We start from the raw sequence: 7122 nt of genomic DNA on the forward strand, positions 1-7122 counted from the left end.
CCCTGTTTCCAAATAAAAATGTAAAAATAGGTCTGGGAGTGTAGCCCGGAGGTAGAAGGGCTTCCAGGAACCCCAGTACCACCAAAAAAAAAAAAAGAGTGAGTGCCTATTACATGCCTGGAAAGGCATTTGGTTTTTTATATAAGCTGTATGACCCTAAAACAAGTCTACGGAGCAGGTATTTTTCCATTCCACAGTGGATGAAACTAAGATTTAAAAAGGCTCAGGGATTCACCCAATGCCATAGAGCAGATAAATGTCAGGGCCAAGACCAAGTTAGCTGAGATAACTGGGTTATCTCAAGTTAAAGGTCCTGTTCTTGGACTTTGTATCATTCTCAGCAAAGGCTCATTGTCTACTGAGAAAACCCAAACATAAGCCTAGAGGATGATAGCCAGACACTACAGAGAGGCTGGGGAGAACAAGGATTTGAGCGTTAGGGGAAGCACAGGGATTTGAGCGTTACTTTAGACGTGGATATGTGTAGCAGCTGAAACATAGTTCAAGGGCATGTGGACCTTCCCGGTGGCTCCCGGAGAGAGCTCTACTCATGAGAAATGGAATCCAGTTCCCGACTCCCCCTGAGATTGATGGGAAATACTACGAGGTCTTCACCTTCTTTCTATAAAAGGTCACTACACAGAACCTAAAGCATTTAAGGCCATGATGAAATATTGGGAACAGGAACAGGAAATATCTGAAAGTCAGGAACAGACAAGGAACGATGGCTTTCTTTCCTTTCTTTTGTATGTGTTGAGCAGGTGGGTGAGGGGATTACCCAGAAACATTCTACCTCCAAGCTACACCCCCAGCCCTTTTTAAATTTTTTTTTAATCTTTTTGCGGTACTGGGGATGGAATCCAGGGGCATTCTATTTCCGAGCTACACCCCCAGCCCTATTTTTAATTCTTTATTTTGAAACAGGGTCTCACTGAGTTGTAAAGGGACTCACATTTTAGCTGAGGCTGTCCACGAACTGTGATCCTCCTGTCTCAGCCTCCCAAATGCTGGGATTGCAAGTGTATGCCTCATGCCCAGCTTTGTTTGTTTGTTTGTTTGTTTGTTGAGTGTGTGTATGTGTTGTACTGGGGTCTGAACCCAGAGCGATTCTACCTCAGAGCTATGCCCCTAGCCCTATTTTATTTTATTTTGGTACTGGGGGCGGAACCCAGGGGCTTTTCTACTTCTGGGCTATCCTTCCAGGCCTATTTTACACTTTTTTGAAAACAGGTTCTTACTAAACTGCTGAGAGCCTCACTGAGTAGCTGAGGCTGTCTTTGAACCTGTGCGATCCTGCTGTCTCAACTTCCCAAGCTCTGGGATTACAAGCATGCACCACCATGCCCGGCTTTATTTTTATTTTGAAACAGGGTCTTGCTAGGATGCTGAGAGTCTTACTACTTGCTGAGGCTGTCCTTCAACCTGTGATCCTCCTGTCTCAGCCTCCCAAGTATTTGGATGACAAGTGTGTGTGCCACTATGGCCAGCTGATTTTTTGTTTTGAAACAGGGTCTCACTAGGTTGCACAGAGTCTCACCACATTGCTGAGGCTGTCCTTGAATTTGTGAGCCTCCTGTCTCAACTTCCCAAGTACTGGGATTACAGGAGTGCACTGCCACATCTGGCTATATGGTTTGAGGTCAGTTTCAGCAAGTTAGTGAAACCGAGTTTCAAAATAAAAAATAAAAAGAGTTAGGGGCGTAGGTTGGAGGTAGAATACCTCTGGGTTCAATTCCTAGTGCCAAAAATAAATAAATAAAAAAGGACAAGAACCTCCTCCAAGTGCCCATTTCCAATGCACAGAATCAAACAGTTGCAGCCGGGCGTGGTGGCGCACGCTTGTAATCCCAGCATTTGGGAGGCTGAGACCTGGAGGATCGCGATTCGCGGACAGACTCAGCTACTTAGTGAGGCCCTCTGCAACTCAGTGAGACCTGGTATTCAAAAAAAAAAATAGGGCAGGAGGTATAGCTCGGAGGTTGAATGCTCCTGGGTTTCATCCCCAGACCCGCAAAAAAAAAAAAAAAAAAAAAAAAAAAAGAATCAAACAGTTGCAACTTTCAAGACAACTCCCTGTCAGAACACAGCAAAACCTAGTAAGATATGCACTTAAATCCCTTATCTTCCCCTGGCTCACATCTCAGAACTACAAAGACCCTGTTGTTTTTATTGTTTTATTTTCCCCTAAACCTCCATTTCTCTTTAATACCAATGATATCTGCAGTGTCTGTCACTCTGTCTTCCTTGAGGGAAATCAGAAAGAGCTGATAAAGTAGATCTCTGATCCAGCTCTTTATGGTGAGCTAAGCTGAAAAGAGGCTGGGATACGCAGCCTTTGCTGCTATTAGGGCAAAATATGAAAGAGAACTTTCTTAAAATATTTACAGCCGTGAGTGGTGGCGCACACTTGTAATCCCCGCACTTGGGAGGCGGAGACAGGAGGATCCCGCTGGTTTGAAGCCAGCCTCTCTGGCTTAAGAGATCCTGTTTCCAAATAAAAATATAAAATAGGTCTGGGAGTGTAGCCGGGAGGTAGAAGGGTTTCCAGGAACCCCAGTACCTCCCCCCCCCACACACACACACAAGTTTTACATATTTACAGCCAAAGGCAGCATGAGGTTGGGAAGAAGGGGGTTTGTCTTCAGAGAGGTTCAGGTTTGGAGTCCTATGCTTCATATCCTAAACCTCAGTGAGCTGCCATCTGCTGTCGGTAAGATGGAATGATTCCCGATGACACAGGACTGTCCCAAGGTCACAGTGAGAGGTGTGTACAGGCCCTGAGCACACAAAAGGGAGCCTGAGTGAATGTGCCTTCTGGACTATGACAGACAAAGCAAAGGTGGTCTAATTCCTCCACACATGCTCTTTCTAGTGTAGTCACAGCGTATACAACAGGAAAACCTGTCCCCAGACCCAGCTCCAGGGCTAGTTCCTGGCTGGTCTGAGCTAATCACAGTGTCCCATTTCCTTTGCAAGTTACTGAATTAAACATAAATGCATGAAGCAATTCTGCCTCACTGAGATATTAAGTAAGTCAGGTTCAGTTAGAAGAAAGGTCTGAGCTGGGCGCGGTGGTGCATACCTGTAATCCCAGTACTTAGGAGGCTAAAACAGGTTCCAGGCCAGCCTCAGCAATTTAGCAACTCTCAGACACCTAGTAAGACCTGTTTAAAAAAAAATTATTTTAAAGGGCCAGAGGTATCGCTCTGAGGTAGAGGTAGAATGCCTTACACACACACACACACACACACACACACAGAGGAGAAAAGGTGAGGAAGGAGAATAACAGCAGTGTTGTGCATTTCCTGGATCTTTTTTTTCTACCTCCAAGCTATAACCCCAGCCCTTTTTGAAACAGTTCTAAGTTGCTGAGGCCTTGCAAAGCTTCAAGGCATGCCTCGAATCTTCCATCCTTCTGTCTCAGCCTCCCAAGTATTAGTATTATAAGTGTGTGCCACCACGCCTAGCCTCCTGGTTCTTCAAAGGACATACATGAAAGCGATCCCTTCCTGCCTGTAGATATAGTCATGTCTGGATCAATGTTCAGAGTGGCTGCAGCCAGCCTTTGATGAGGGCAACAAGTTCAAAGACGAAACCAACACTAAAAGAAAATAGGCCGGGCGTGGTGGCGCACGCTTGTAATCCCAGCATTTGGGAGGTGGAGACAGGAGGATCACGGTTCACAGCCAGCCTCAGCTACTTAGTGAAGCCCTCTGCAACTTAGTGAGACCGTTTCAAAATAAAGAATAAAAAATAGGGCAGGGGCTGTAGCTCGGAGGTCAAATGCCCCTGGGTTCCATCCCCAGACCCTCAAAAAAAGAACAAAAAGAAAATAGATAAAAAAGATGGAAAGGCCCTATGCTGACTTGGACTTTTACATCATCAGGATGAGTTATCCTTATTGTTTTTTTGTGGCTTTTTTTTTTTTTTTTTTTTTTTGGAACTGGGGATTGAACCTAGAGGCATTTTACCTCTGAGCTATATCCCCTAATACTTTTTATTTTTAGTTATCTTTTTTTTTTTTTCGGGTCTGAGGATGGAACCCAGAGGCATTCAATCTCTGAGCTACACCCCCTGCCCTATTTTTTATTCTTTATTTTGAAACAGAGTCTCACTGAGTTGCAGGGAGCCTCACTAAGTAGCTGAGGCCGTCCACGAACCGCGATCCTCGGGTCTCAGCCTCCCAAATTACACTGGGATTACAAGCGTGTGTCACCACGCCTGGCTATTTTTAGTTATCTATTTTGTATGTGTGGTACTGGGGATTGAACCTAGTGGATCTACCTCTGTACCATATCTCCAGCCCTTTTTATTGTTTTGAAATAGTGTCTTGCTAGGTTGCTGGAGGTCTCACTGTCATTGAGGCTGTCCTTGAACCTGTGATTCTCCTGTCTCAGCCTCCCAAGTACTGGGATTATGGACGTGCACCACCATACACAGCTTCTTTGGGAGTTTAAGTGCTTGAGTCCAAGCTATTAACTGCTAGCACATTCTTGGGACTTAATTTTGTCTAATTTCAAATAAAGGACATACAGATCTCCTCCAAAAAGGAAGCAAAAGATTCTGGGGACTTAGTCACAAACCAAGAGAAAAAGGTTCTTGTATTCCTCTTCTTTGCCATATCTATTTATTTTGGAACTAGGGGTTGAACCCAAGGCATTCTACCTTTGAGCTAAATACCCAGCCTTTTTATTTTTGTGGTACTGGGGATGGAACTCAGAGGCATTCTATCTCTGAACTACACCCCCACCCTATTTTTTCTGTGTGTGTGTGTGTGTGGGGGGTTTGGGGATGGAACCCAGAGGCATTTGCCCTCTGAGCTACACCGCCTGCCCAATTTTTTATTCTTAATTTTTTTTTTTTTTTTTTTTGTGTGTGTGTGGTACTGGGGGAGGAACACAGAGGCTTTCTACCTCCAGGCTATACTCCCAGCCCTTTTTTTATATTTTATTTGGAAACAGGGTCTCACTAAGTTGCTGAAAGCCTCACTCAGTAGCTGAGGCTGGCTTCGAACCAATGCTATCCTCCTGTCTCAGCCTCCCAAGCACAGGGATTACAAGCGTGCGCCACCACGCCCGGCCTTATTCTTAATTTTGAAACACGGTCTCACTGAGTTGCAGAGGGCCTCACTAAGTAGCTGAGGCTGTTCGCGAACCGCGATCCTATGGTCTCAACCTCCCAAATGCTGGGATTATAAGTGTGCGCCACCAGGCCCAGCTTATTTTTTATTTTGAAACAGGGTTTCACTGAGTTGCAAAGGGCCTAAGTAGCTGAGGCTGTCCTTGAACCACGATCCTCCTGTCTCAGCATCCCAAATGCTGGGATTACAAGTGTTCGCCACCACGCCTGGTTTCCAGTCTTTTTGAGACAGGGTCTCATTAAGTTGCTGAGGGTCTTGCTAAATTGCTGGGGCTGGACTCAAACCTGTGATCCTCCTGTCTCAGCCTCCCGAGTACTGGGATTACAGGCAAGGATTACCATGCCAGATCTTTGTCACCTTAATTTTTTTAACTAATTTATTTATGGTATTGGTGATTGAGCATAGGGACATTCTACCTCTGAGTTATACCCCAAGACCCATTTCACTTTTATTCTGAAACGAAGTCTCACTAGAGTGATAATTCTCAGTACTTGCTAAAATTGTCCTCAAACCTGAAATCCTATCTCAGCCTTCCAAATACTGGAATTATAAACATGTGCCACACCCGGCTTTCTGCCATTGTTAAAATGCATGAAAAGCCAGGCATGGTGGCGCAGACAGCCTCAGCTACTTAGTGAGGTCCTTTGCCACTCAGTGAGACCCTGTTTCAAAATAAATGAAAAATAGGGCTGGGAGTGTGGCTCAGATGTAGAATGCCCCTGGGTTCCATCCCCAGTACCGAAAAAAATAAAATAAAATAAAGGTCAGGACGTTTTTGCACCAAGCAGTGTGGGAAAGGTGGGCAGAGACTTGCACATAGGCCAAGTTAAGCAAAGGCTCCAGGGCAGGAGAGCTCACTTGGCTAGGGGCCCTTTAGGGGACCGTAGAGTGGCATAGCCAGAATGGAGACCTCAGGGCAGCATGCAGGTAGGATGAAGCCCTAGTCTAGGAGAGAGGTCCATAGGCTGAAGTGGGCCATCACACATACCTGTGGAATGCTGCCTGGCAGCCTGCAGTAGCAGGGAATGGGGCCCCTTCTCACAGTTAGAGACCACCAGGCGAGTGCTGTGTGCCTTCAGCTGGAGCCCATGGCCCCGCAGGAATCAACCTGTGCTATGGGAATTAAAGGCAAGGTAGGGGTGCAGGAGTCCTGGCCTAGAGATCAAGAGTCCTGGGTCCTAGTCCCTGCTCTGCCCCTGGGACTGTCACTTTTCCCTTGAGCATCAGGTTATAAAGTGGCTGATGGGCCAAGTGGCCTTTACCCCTCAAACTGCATTGTTCCAGAGTCCTCACTCAGGAGCGCACCTGAACTCAGAATTTGTGCTGAGGAGACAGGGCAGATCTGTCAGGGCAGAGGGCACAGCCAGGCCCTACATTGACTGGCACTGACTGCTGGTGGCTACCAGGAGCTGTGCCTTGAGAGAAACTGCCACTTGCTTTTTTTTTTTTTTTTTTCTTCAGTAATGGAGATGGAACATTCTACTTCCAATGTACACCTCAGCCCTATTTTTTATTTTTTATCTTTGAAACAGGGTCTCACTAAGTTGTGGAGGGCCTCACCAAGTAGCTGAGGCTGGCTTTGAACCTGTGACCCTTCTGTATCAGACTCCCATGTACTGGGGTTTACAAGTGTGTGCCACAACACTCAGCTTAAGACTGCCAAACGGTCTGAGCTGTGCACAGGGTGCCTGTGATGGCTGCTGATATCTGCCATGGGCTCAGGACGTCTAAGTGGAGCCTTGAATGGCAGGGACTTGCCATTCCTAGTTTATGGGATGCTTTTACCATGGTTGCATGACTGTGCCAACCACTCAAGGTATAAAGATACTGAAGGTGGATTTCTCCTGGGGTCTCCTGTGGAAGCAGGTATTATTAGGGGTTAGCCTCACCCCCATCCTTGCTGAGACGCACTGGTTTGCCTCTCATTCCTTTCTCCAGGCTTCTTTCTATATTTCTGCTGCATCTCCCACTAACAAATGCCC

The sequence above is a fragment of the Muscardinus avellanarius genome (genome assembly GCF_963383645.1).
Source record: "Muscardinus avellanarius genome assembly, chromosome: 16".
NCBI classification, from domain to species: Eukaryota; Metazoa; Chordata; class Mammalia; order Rodentia; family Gliridae; genus Muscardinus; species Muscardinus avellanarius.